Source organism: Columba livia, chromosome 1, assembly GCF_036013475.1.
Source record: "Columba livia isolate bColLiv1 breed racing homer chromosome 1, bColLiv1.pat.W.v2, whole genome shotgun sequence".
Classification (NCBI taxonomy): domain Eukaryota; kingdom Metazoa; phylum Chordata; class Aves; order Columbiformes; family Columbidae; genus Columba; species Columba livia.
This window is the reverse complement of record NC_088602.1, coordinates 211448124-211460880: the sequence shown is the minus strand read 5'-3', so window position 1 is coordinate 211460880 and position 12757 is coordinate 211448124. Positions and strand designations below refer to the sequence as shown.

The 12757-nt window shown below is 54.6% G+C and overlaps 1 protein-coding gene across 2 annotated transcripts in view; it reads right to left on the bottom strand.

Annotated features, from left to right (window-relative positions):
- Positions 1 to 12757, bottom strand: part of PPP6R2 (protein phosphatase 6 regulatory subunit 2) — a 93630-nt gene that overhangs the window by 53378 nt on the left and 27495 nt on the right. The window lies entirely within an intron of this gene.

Here is a 12757-nt window from a genome sequence, read left to right as displayed (position 1 = left end):
GAATACACATGTAAACCTTGCTTTACAAATTCATACCTGTTATAAACCTGTCAATTTGACATTTTTTCAGAATGTTTTACAGGTGTATAGGAAAGCTGTCTGGTGTACAGGAGCCGGGCTGACAAGCTGTGCTTAGGAAAGGGAGATGACTCCTCTCCCCAGCCTCCTGCTCCAGACACGGGCTGAGGAGAATCACAGAACCACAGGATGTCCTGGGCTGGAGGACCCACAGGGATCAGAGTCCAACGTCTGTCCCTGCACAGGACACCCCACAGGTCACCCCGTGTGTCTGAGGACGGTGTCCAGTCTCTTGAACACTGTCAGGTTGGGCTGTGACCCCTCCCTGGGGAGCCTGTTCAGTGTCCAGCCCCTCTGGGGAAGAACCTTTTCCTCATGTCCACTGACCCCCCCAGCACATCTCCTGCCGTTCCCTGGCTCTGTCCCTGTCACCGAGCAGAGCTCAGCCTGCCCCTCGGCTGCAGCTCCTCCCCTGTCCCCGATCAGTGTCTGCACTGAGGCCGCAGGATGGGCTGGGCTCGGTGTGCCCGTGCTGGAGCTGTTTGCTGCCTGCGACCAGCTCCCTGTCTCCCATGTTCCTGCAGCTTCCAGGCAGATCTGCCCCATGATCTCCCCATGCACACGCGAGGCTGACAGGTCGGTATTGCTCAGGGTCCTCCTTTCCACCCTTTCTGAAAATGGGTGGGATGTGTCCCTTTGTGCCGTCACCGGGACCTCCTCCCCCGAGCGCCAGGCCCCTTCAGCTATGATGGACCGTGGCTTGGCAACTCCATCACCAGTTCCCCTGGGATCCTGGATGGAGCTCGGGACCTCTTGGGGCTGTTTCTCGGGTGGTCTCAACCCTCATCTTCGGACTGCCAGGAGGTTCGGGGCCTCCGGAGGTGTGGGAAGAGGGATCAGCACTGAAAACTGCACAAGAAAGGCTGTTGAGCCCCCCAGCATTCTCCATGTCAGCCATCACCGGTTCTCCTGCCTTATTTATTTGGGGGATAGCTGTGGATTTTCTTTAATCTCCCTTTTCTGGCCGATGGACCTGTAGAAGCCCTTTGCGTTATCCTTTGCATCCCTTCCTGTGGTGCTTTAACCCGAGGGGGCAGCACAACCACGCAGCCGCTCACTCACCCTCCTGCACCCCCCAATGGGAGAGACTCCAAAGGGAAGGGAGGAACTCGGATTGAGAGAAACACAGTTTAATAAAATAACAAAATACTATTAACTACTAGTAAATATATACATAAAATAGAAAGAAAAGAAAAGACGCTCAAGGCAATTCCTCGCGAACTCCGTCCACCCCGAGCAGCCAGTCCCAGGAAAGCGGCACCCGCTGCCCACGGCGAAAAAAGGAGAAAGGCAGAAAGGCCCCGAGGCCTCTGCAAAACGGCAAAAGCCAAACCAAACGTCCTGCACCAAAGACTCCCTGGGACTCGACCAAAACAGAGCGAAGAGGAGAACGGAAGAGCAAACTGAAAGGTCCCAGCTCTCCTTAAATAATTAGCGTGATGCTAATGGGCTGGAACACACTCATTGCTCAGTGTGGCTGTCAGTCAGGCTCTGTCCGTCCATCCCCTCCCTCGCTGCCTCACGCCTGTGGGCAGAGCCCAGAGTGGCCTCGGCTCCCACACCAGAGCAATCCAAGCACCAACTCTGTGCTGGGCTGCTATCTCCTGTTCTCAAACCAAGAGCAAATAACGAGCGTGCGAGCTGCGGAAAGAACGGGTTCTAACTGCGTGGAGAAACCAACCCGTTCTCAGTCAGACCAGCACACCTCCCAAAGCACTGAGACTGCACGCTTGCACGGTCCAGAAGAACTTCCCGCACCAACAGCAACGCCGCCAGCACCAGGACACACCACAACCCGCACCCCGGCGGCACCACCGGACCGAGGAGGCAGCTCCTCCAAAACCAGCAGGGAAGCAGCATGACACATATACACAGTACACCTGTGCACAACACCCGGCGCACCCGTGCACAACACCCGGCGCACCCGTGCACAACACACAGGTACAGCTGTGCACAACACCTGGCGCACCCATACACAACACCAGGCACACAACACCCGGCACACCCGCGTACAACACACAGTACAGCTGTGCACAATAGATGGGACACCCGCATACAACACACAGGACACGTGTACAACATACCTGTGCAGAACACACAGGTACACCCGTGCACAACACACAGGACACAACACGCAGTTACACCTGTGCACAACACACAGGTACACCCGTGCACAACACACAGGACACAACACGCAGTTACACCTGTGCACAACACACAGGTACACCCGTGCACAACACACAGGACACAACACGCAGGTACACCCGTGCACAACACACAGGTACACCCGTGCACAACACACAGGACACAACACGCAGGTACACCCGTGCACAACACACAGGACACAACACGCAGGTACACCCGTGCACAACACACAGGACACAACACGCAGGACACCCGTGCACAACACGCAGGACACCCGTGCACAACACGCAGGACACAACACGCAGGTACACCCGTGCACAACACACAGGACACAACACGCAGGACACCCGTGCACAACGCGCAGGTACACCCGTGCACAACGCGCAGGTACACCCGTGCACAACGCGCAGGTACACCCGTGCACAACGCGCAGGCAGTACACAGATTTCTGCATGAAGCACGCACCCTGTTCTGCAACATCCATCTGCTGAGGCACGTGAGAACGTATTCAGAACAATACAGGACAGAGGGACAGAGAAAAGCTCCACGTGATGGAGTTACACCCCTACGAATGTTCCAGTTTGAGCTGTATCAAGAAACAAACTAGTGTGCCTGTAACATAACTAACAATGTTCATCGCTAACCGAAAAATAATGCACTTCACGTCCTTCCAAAAGGCTGCTGTGAAGAACCACACTGAGTAACAGGACCGGGGCCAAGGGAAGCAGCCAGAGACTCGCTGAGTGCGAGGAGCACAAGACGCTGAACACGGTTTCTCACGTGAGAAGCGACGTCCAAAGATCCAAGACGCTGTTTCCCATATGTGCTGACCCTAAGACACCTACTTCCAAGTCATAAACATTAAACACCAGAAATCACTAATAAAGTTAGGGAATACAAGATAACCGTATGGCAGAAGAGGTGGATGAAAAAACAGCGATATGAAACACACCCTATTTCTCTAGTGATCTGTGGCACTGCACACCCCAATAAAGGAAAAAAAAGAAATTAAATCAGGGGCATCTGATGACGAGAAATTTAACAAATGCAGACTTCCACACAAAAGGCCACAAAGAAGTGACGCTGCCTGCCAACTCCAACCATTTCCCATACCTAACCAGCAAACAGAGTCTGTTCTGGGCTCCGGGCCCTGGGGGTGGTTAATGCCGTTTGATCCAACCCAGGGCTGTCCCAGGCCCCCGCCCGGCAGGAACAAGGGGCTCCCTGAGGCCACAGGGCACGTTCTCCCCCTGCTGCTGCAAAAGCTGCTTCTGGAAACGGGAGCGTTACACAGGATCACAGAACCCCAGAGTGTCAGGGACTGGAAGGGCCCTGGAAAGCTCATCCAGTGCAATCCCCCCATGGAGCAGGAACACCCAGATGAGGTTACACAGGAAGGTGTCCAGGCGGGTTGGAATGTCTGCACAGAAGGAGACTCCACAACCTCCCTGGGCAGCCTGGGCCAGGCTCTGCCACCCTCACCCCAAACAAGTTGCTTCTCATAGTCAAGTGGAACCTCCTGTGTTCCAGTTTGCACCCATTGCCCCTTGTCCTGTCCCTGGTTGTCACCAGAAGAGCCTGGCTCCATCCTCCTGACACTCCCCCTTTCCATATTGATCCCCAGGAATGAGTCCCCCCTCAGTCTCCTCTTGTCCAGCTCCAGAGCCCCAGCTCCCTCAGCCTTTCCTCACACGGGAGATGCTCCACTCCCTCCAGCATCTTGGTGGCTGCGCTGGACTCTCTGCAGCAGTTCCCTGTCCTGCTGGAACTGAGGGGCCACAGCTGGACACAAGATTCCAGATGTGGTCTCCCCAGGGCAGAGCAGAGGGGCAGGAGAACCTCTCTGACCTACTGACCACCCCCTTCTAACCCACCCCAGGTACCATTGGCTTCCTGGCCGCAAGGGCCCAGTGCTGGCTCATGGTCACCCTGCTGTCACAGAACCGCAGGGTGGCTGGGGTTGCAGGGACCTCAGGAGACCATCCAGTCCAACCCCACTGCTAAAGCAGCGTCACCAGAGCAGGTCGCATAGGACCATCTCAGGGGTAGTTTCAATTATTCCGATACAAACTAAACTAATAGGACTCCAGATTCATTACCCTTTGCACTCAAGGGCAGGCTTGCTCTGCAGCTCTAGCGCATTCTACCAAGATTCCAACACGATCTGCCATAGGCATTTCTGCTCAGAAACGCAATACAGCGCGTCCAGAGCTCTGTGACTTCTCCTGCCGTCCTTCCCTGACAACCACCAACCTCCCGCACCCCGTCCCGGCACGAGAACAGTTAAACCAGGAACACAGCAACTGCTTTGTTACCAAGAGGCTCAAGCCGGCACCACCAGGCCACCCTGCTTCCCTCGCTCCTCGACTCTAGCCCATCTCTTTGACCTTCATCTCCAGGTGAAGACGACTTGCCGTCAGGGTTTGAGCAACGTCTGAGCGACACTTTCCACAAAGGCAGGAAATAGGGAGCGAACACAGACACCTAGAAAGCAGCACAAAGAAATCTCTCCCTAAGGTTTATAAAAGTCTGCTGAGCAAACTCAGACCAACTCACCTATGGCCACATCACAGATACTTCATTAAGCCTTCTCGGTATCTAAGGTGATTTATTCTCTGTCCAGCAAAGCACCACAGTATAATTCAACAAGGCTCCGATGTGCTGGGAGTTTCAAGGATGTTACAGGTACTGGGGCCCAACAGGAGAGTCTGAAGCAGCCGCCTGAGCCAGAGCGCTGCAGGGGTGAGAACGCGGGAATGGGCCTTATAAGTACCCTTAATAGGAAAAAAGTCCTTCAGATGGTTACATTTCAACAAATTGCCTTTTCTTCGGTGCGGACGATGAGACAGCCTGTTCTGACATTGCCAGCAGTCTGGCAGTTTCCATTCTCAAAGAGCTTTCCATTCTCCAGTTCAGTCAAAGTCTATCAAATGATGAACGGCCATTTTTCCCCCAGGGTGTCACCAGGTGCCGGTGTGGGGTGGCCTTTCGATGTCACCTCTGACGCGCTCCCAGAACGTGTCCTCAGCGCTGGGAGCATCTCCCAACCACCTCTGCCGCCTCTGCCCATGCGACTTGGAAACTACTTTGCACCAAGTTACCCCAGATACGGACACCGGCATTCCAGGCACACGGGACGCGTTGCTGGCTTGCCCTCCCCTCGAAACAGGGCTGAGAGGGAAGAATTCGTGAAGTGAGCAGGCGGGGAGTCCAACAGGACCCAAGCCTCAGCTCTGGGCTGATGACAATGCCCCGTAAATGAAGAGGCTTTTATGATTTTCTGGAAACGCAGGAACTTGTTTGGTCAGGATTTCTTTGTTTCTCAGATCTTCCTAAGGACAGCGGGCGACACGCGGCGTCCACCGAGGACAACGCACACACCTCCCGCTCAACAGCCCCACTTCTTCACGCAGCATCTTCAGCCGCATCCGGAACCTCCTGTTTGAGAAGGACCAGCGAGCACACCGATGGCTGTGCCGAACCTTTCCAAACCCACAGGGGCTTAAATCCAGAGTGTTCTCCGACCTTCAACCACAGAGCTTCAAATTGTTGGGAAAGGACTAAAAAGCAGGCGGTGTGAATTCACCGAGCACCGTTCCTCCCGCCACCCACGCTGCCTTGTCAACAAAACACGCGGGGCTCGCTCGCTGCTCCAGCGCCCCTCTCGCGGCCACGGACACAACCTCTCCAGCAGCACCGGGCATGCTGAAAACGTGCTGAAAAGCAGAAGGGAATAAAGCTGAAACGCCGCGGTGGATGCCAGGGGCAGCGTGCGGGCTGGCGGCAGATCTCCTTGTGCGCAGTGGAATCATCGCTTCCACTAAAACTGTGTCAGAAGCACATGGGGACGGTACAAGTTCAGGAGCGGGAGAAGTTACAACTTCAAGCTGTGTACAGATAAATTCAAAGAAAGCTGCTCTAAGATGAGTTTTAGGAAATTGGAAAGCTTTTTCTATACATACCAAGTCAGAGCTAAGCCTCAGTCGTTATTTTAACCTGATCTCTACAATGAAATACCCGGTAACTTTATAAAACTTATTGAAAAACAAAAGGGTGCGAACAAAAAGGAGCATTTGGCAGAAGTGATGACCTTTCCTTAAAGATGACAGTTAAGTTCCCTGGATAAACTCAGGGCCGGGAATAGAGACAAGTGCTCTCTGGACCATAACGGAATAGTTACCATTCAAAATGAACGTGAAGTTTCTCGTCTCACCAGCCACCTTGACTATCTGCTTGTCCCCCCTCCACCTCACTCCACCAGAAGCTCACTCCTGCCCTCCACCACTGTTCGCGTGTTCTGCCCCTACTGAAGTTTCCAGTCTTATAAAAGGGAGGAAGCCCTGAGCTGTGCAGGAGATGAACAGCTGCAGGTATCTTGGAATAAGCTTTGCAGAGGGGGAGGACGGGCAGAGCCGCCCCGGAGCCGCCCGGGCCACGGAGATGCTGCCAACAGCCCCGATCCACAGCTCCGGCAGCTCCACCTTCCTTCAACAACAAGTGAAAAGAGAGCTAAATCGGGGTCTGGGAACACGCGGATAAATAAACATGTGAGGGCCAAGGTTCACGTTCCTGCTGCTCAAGAGAACTCCCGCTGGCTTGCTTTTAAAGCTGTTTCTAGCTCTTATATTAGGGGAAAAGAAACAAATGAATGTACTCATTCTAAGTGCTGTAACGATTTCTGTCCATTCCGCAGGTTTTCTGCAGCGGGAACCGCCACGGCCCGGCTGCATCGGCAAACTGGGGATGTTCGGCAGGGCCTGGACCGCTCGGAGGCCCAGCGGGGTGTGGGACGGACAGACGGCCCCATCCGTGGGACGGGACAGGGGGTGATGGGACGGGGGTGACGGGGACACCGCTGGACGTGCTGCTCGTACCGCGCTGCAGGGACTCAGCGCCCTTTCCCGAGTGCTTTATCGAGCTGTGAAGCAATCACTGGTGCTGACCTTGACACTCGTCATTGTCTCCAAATCACAGCCAAGGGTCACTGCTGTTCACACTTTGCTTTTGGTTCAGGAGGGTTTGTATAGATGTCAAACACAAGCTCCACGCTGCTTACCGAAGCCGGGAATTCAGCCGCAGCCACACGGCTGGTGCCCTGGTACAGGTAATTTTAGCTGGTCGACCCGTCTACTGAGCAGCTTCCTTAAGATCATGTTCTGATTTACATGCTAAATAATCCAGGTATACTTTCAATCTTCATGCATAAGGAGCAGCCAGAGCAGCTCCGCCAACACGCGTTTGGGGGCAGGTGAGCGGGAAGAGCCAGCGGGCAGGGCCACGGCCACGCCATCGCACAGAAAGAGAGCACAAGCCTGCCCTAACGCCCGCTGCAAGAAACACGGCACTTTCCAAACGTTTTGTGCACAGGACAGGTGGGATTCACGGGTGAGATGAAGAGCTCTGGAGGCGGGTGGGGGCTCTCCACACGTACAGAGGACGGGCAGCCCAGCTCCAGCTAACGGGGGAGGGAAACAAGGGGGGGAAAGGAGGGAAAGGAAAAAAAAAAATGAGAGAGGAGGAAGAGAGGAGGAAGAGAGGAGGAAGAGAGGAGGAAGAGAGGAGGAAGAGAGGAGGAAGAGAGGAGGAAGAGAGGAGGAAGAGAGGAGGAAGAGAGGAGGAAGAGAGGAGGAAGAGAGGAGGAAGAGAGGAGGAAGAGAGGAGGAAGAGAGGAGGAAGAGAGGAGGAAGAGAGGAGGAAGAGAGGAGGAAGAGAGGAGGAAGAGAGGAGGAAGAGAGGAGGAAGAGAGGAGGAAGAGAGGAGGAAGAGAGGAGGAAGAGAGGAGGAAGAGAGGAGGAAAAAGAGCGAGTGCGCTAAGCAGCTGGAGAGCAAGAGGAAGAACTGCTCCTGGTTTGGGATGAACTGTTGCCCCTTTTAGTGCCCGCATTTGGCGTCCATATTCAAAGCCTGCACGGGTACACTCGGTTGAATCCGGGGAGGCCCACACGTCCCCCCAGGAGCCGCTCCAGCTGCCGTGTGCTGCAACGCCCACCTGGAAAGCGCTCGTGCCTTTCCCAAGCCCTGCAAAGTTGCTCGTGTTATTCCTGAGCTCGAGTACCTAACTAAAGGAAAATGGGAAGAAGCCCTCTGGAACTACGTGCTGCCGGGCTTGGGGATTAACTGCTCTCTGGAGAGTTTGAGCTGGATCCGTGTGAATTAAACACCTGCCATTTGCCAACAACACAGGGCAGGAATGTTTTCACATAGAGAAGGTGCGCGGGGGCTTCACCGAAGAGGCAGAACGCGAGAGCAACCCCTGGCTGCACACAGGTTGAAAAACAAACAGAATACCATTTTCTATGTATGATCCAAAGGAATCGCTACTTTTGGCCTCATTCAAGCAGGATGTCCCAAGCCTCTGCTCTCTGTGAGGTCTGTCACGATTGTTTCACTCTGCCTCCGTCAATCCTCCCACTTCTCAGGGATTTAAGAGCGGGGGGTGTCGTTTCGCGCCCTCCCCAGCACCAGCCGGCTGGGCAGAGGGACCCCCGCCCTCCCAGAAAACACCACGGGAGTCCGGAAAGGTAACGGGCTGAAAACCCACCGACCCAAAGAGGAGCCGTTCTACTTACCACTAAACTTACCCACCTCGCAATGACTCTTCGGTGCCATAAAACAAAAACACACTGTAGCTTCTGCTCCCCCCCAAAAGCTTTGGGTGAACTTGTGTCTTCCTCTGTATGCTCTGAATGCTGTACGTGTATTATTTGGGCCAGGGCCGCGAGCGCACCCCGCTGTGCCGGCAGCAGAGGGCCCCGAGCTGCGCTGGCAATGGCCACAAAGAATCAACCCCAAAACCCTGCCAACCTTTGCCAACCTTTGCCAACCACACGGAGCGTGGAGGGGCAGGAAACAACCCAAGTGACCGAGCTGCCAACTGAAGCCCATTCCTGATAAAAGGAAACCTTTAAGACTTTCCACACAGTCACTAAGTGGAAACACATGGAAATGCTGAGACAAGTGCATTATCCTGCTTGTTTCCACAAAGAAAGTACTTTTGAATCCTTCTGACTTTGCTGTAACATCCTTTGGGCCACAGAACACAACGGACAAGCACCACTCGAGCAGCTGCGCCACCGCGGGGCCCCCCAGCTCCCTTCCATCCAGCCCGGTGCTCCAGTCCTGACAGCCACCGATTCCCAAGGGGAATTTTAAGGCTGTTTTGTGGGGTTTTTTCGCCTAAGCTTTAATAAAAAATCTCCTTTATTACCTCTACAAGCATAAATGACTTTAAGCTTTGTTACACAGACCGAGAGGAAAAATATCTAGATAATTCTCTCAAACTGCAGCATCTGCGGAACTTGTAGAACATACCTGCAAGCCGGACCGTAACGCATCAGCAGGACCGGGCGGCACCTCCACCTTCGGAACAGCTACCAAATAACCCACTGCAGCGAGTGCAGTCCCGCTGGGTGAACCTGGCGAACCTGAAGCCTAGCAGCGGGTTTTTACGTAAACTGCTACACGATCGCAAAAATGCACAACAAAGACCCGCAGAGGGACAAGGACGGCAGGACCCAGGGTTGATCTGAATTCCCATAGATGCGTTTTGCGGGGACAAACAGCAAACCTCGCTTCTCTGTGAATCAGCAGCTGGTTAAAACACGCAAAAATACATCAAAAGCTAAGAAATAATACAAAAAGGCAGTAAAGAGGGTCCCAAAGAACTAGTGCTGCTCAAGGTGCAAGTGATCACAGAAGAAAAGTGAATAGCAAGGTAAAACATTTACTAGTGACAAAAAATGAGTTCGCTTAGACCTACCAAAGGTGTCAGAGACAGCGGCACAACTGCTTCACGTCAATAACCAGCCAGGGGGTGAAGGGGCAGGTTGAACCCAGCGCTGACAAAAGCAAAGCTCTAATCCTGGAGAAAAGCCGCCACTGGACAACAGCACAGAGTTAATGAACAGCAGCCTGGGGGACCTGCGGCCACCCCGCCTGCAGACACACGGGCCAGATCTCCGCTGCAGGCACACCGGGGAACTACACATCACCAGCAGCTGTTGGAGCAGCGTCTGCATCACATTTTGTGAATCCGTCACTTTGCCCACTGTGTCCTGACTGGCAAATCCTTCCCCCCTGGGCCTGGGGCCTCCTGAGCCAGGAGCTTCATGGGACCAACGTTTGCGGTGTCCCGGGGCAGCCCCACCTGCACCGGTGCTGGAGCCAGAACGTCCCTCTGTCCCCAGCTCATCTCACATGTCCAGAGAGGGGAACGGAGCTGGTGAGGGGCTGGAGCACAATGTGATGGAGCGGCTGAGGGACCTGGGGGTTCAGCTGGAGAACAGGAGCTGAGGGGAGACCTTCTGATCTCTGAACTGCCTGAAAGGAGCTTGGAGCCAGGGGGGTCGGGCTCTGCTCCCCAGGAACAAGCGCCAGGAGCAGAGGAAACGGCCTCAAGTTGCGCCAGGGGAGGTTGAGGTTGGATGTGGGAACAATTTCTTCCCCAAAGGGCTGTGGGGCATTGGAACAGGCTGCCCAGGGCAGTGCTGGAGTCACCAGCCCTGGAGGGCTGGACAGACGGACATGAGGTTCTCAGGACACGGGGCAGGGACAGGGCTGGGGGAAGGGGTGGACTCGGTGACCTGGAGGGGCTTTCCCAACCAAAATGGTTCTATGATTCTGTTCTACGGTTCTATGGGACCTATCCCGCACCCTCCCACACCACAAGTCTGCTCCCCGCGCAGCTGTCACACACTCACTCCTCTGCCCGCCCATCCCATGCCCTGGCAACCTCCACCCCCAAATCTGCTCAGAGGACCCCAGCAAAGATCCATCTCCCTCCTCCTGCAGGGCTTGGCCTGACCCGAGTGCCACGGCCAGGACCAGCAGCCCCGCTCGGGGATGCACAGCAAGCCTGGGAAGAAACAGGACACTTTATCACACCAACAGAACCCACGCTGTTTGTTAGAGCTGTTTGGAAACTACCTCTGAGCTACTGTTGAGGATCTCAATACGGAGTAGCAGTCAAAGAGGTAAAAGTAACGTCAAAGGTTCTTACGAGAAGGAACAAGCAAGTAAACAGAAGGCAGGACATGGTTTGAGTATCGCGTGTTTGCATCTCGGGCGCTGGTCTGGTTCCCTTCTCTCTGAAAATACAGTACAGCTGGTCTGATGAGCTTCCCTTAACGAGACGGAGCAGAACGAGAAGCAGCCGAGCTTCTTGGGGAAGATGCATTAAACCTGACGTGATACAAGCCTACAGCTCAGAGAAACCCCAGCAGAAAGGCATGAACGAGGTCAACAACTCAGACTGTTATTTACAGCTTCCTACAAACCCAGGAATGGGGACACCTTAGTGAGTTATCAAGCAGCCAACTCAAAACCAGGCAGAATGAGACACTATGTTCTGCAGGGGAAGAAGAAACCCCGGGGCACTTACTGCCATCGATGGTGACGGAGTCCAAACCTGCGCTGGGCTCAGAAGCACAGCTGGCTGCAGCCGCGCCTGGGGAGCAGGTTCGGAAAGGCCCCGGTGTGTTTTACAGCCACCGCTGCTCCAGAGTCCCTCCGGGTGACGCGGCCAGCGGCGGTGCTGCCCCACACACCAAACCACCATCGGCAGGAGCCCGAGCCAGCCGGACCTCAGGGACAACTGTCATTTGGCTACGCTCCTACTGCCAACCACTGTGTTTTATTTCCATATATCTCACTGGCATAGCTGACTACAAGTGCCTGGGTACCACGCACGTGCTCCAGTCCCTAGATGGCTTCCAGAACAATTTTAAGCAGTTTCAAACCATCAGGTGTGACGTGCAACGTAACTATGGCCAGCTCCACCAGCATGTCCACTTACAGCTCACCCTAAACCTGTGATTTTCTGCAATGAAACTTGGGATCTCCAGCATTCTTCTAGCATCCTCAAGAATGCCTTAATTGGTAACCCATTCCCCCAGGAGACCTTGCTTTACGTGAAATCTCTTGCCTTTGTAGCACGAAGGAAGCTTTTCCCAACTGAATTACCGTCAGGAAAATGAGCGAGCTGCCCAGCACCAGCACTGGTGGGGCGGGCCGGGCTCCCAGCGGCAGCCGGGCCATCCCAAACAGCGCCAAGGCAGCGAACCCCAATGCGATGACGTGCAGTGGGACAGGGCAGCTCCTCCTGCTCGCTTCATACCGCCCGCTTCATAGCTTTGCTGGACGCTTCCCATTCTTGGCCTTACATAAACCAGTGAGTAACCACAGCCTGTTCACTTTCCCTGCCCCAGTGACAGAACCTTGTGCGCGTCGTTTCCATCTGAAACAGCCAGAAGGGTTCCCAGAAGTGTCGACAGCCACCAGAAAGGAAAAGAACTTCCACCTTCTTCCCGTCCATCACACGCATTCAATGAGAGCTCAAGTTTAGAGAAGCACTTCCCAGTTAAACCTGGTTTTAGGGATAACCTGACCAACGTAGCGTGAGTGGGCTGCAGGCTCCACAGCAGCAGAGCGCAGCTTCTCAGCAACACACAGCCAGCTCCAGCCAGCTCGGCAGCACCGTCCAAGTGCCAGCACAGCCCCTCTCACATGGCTCCACGGATCTAACACCAGCAATGTC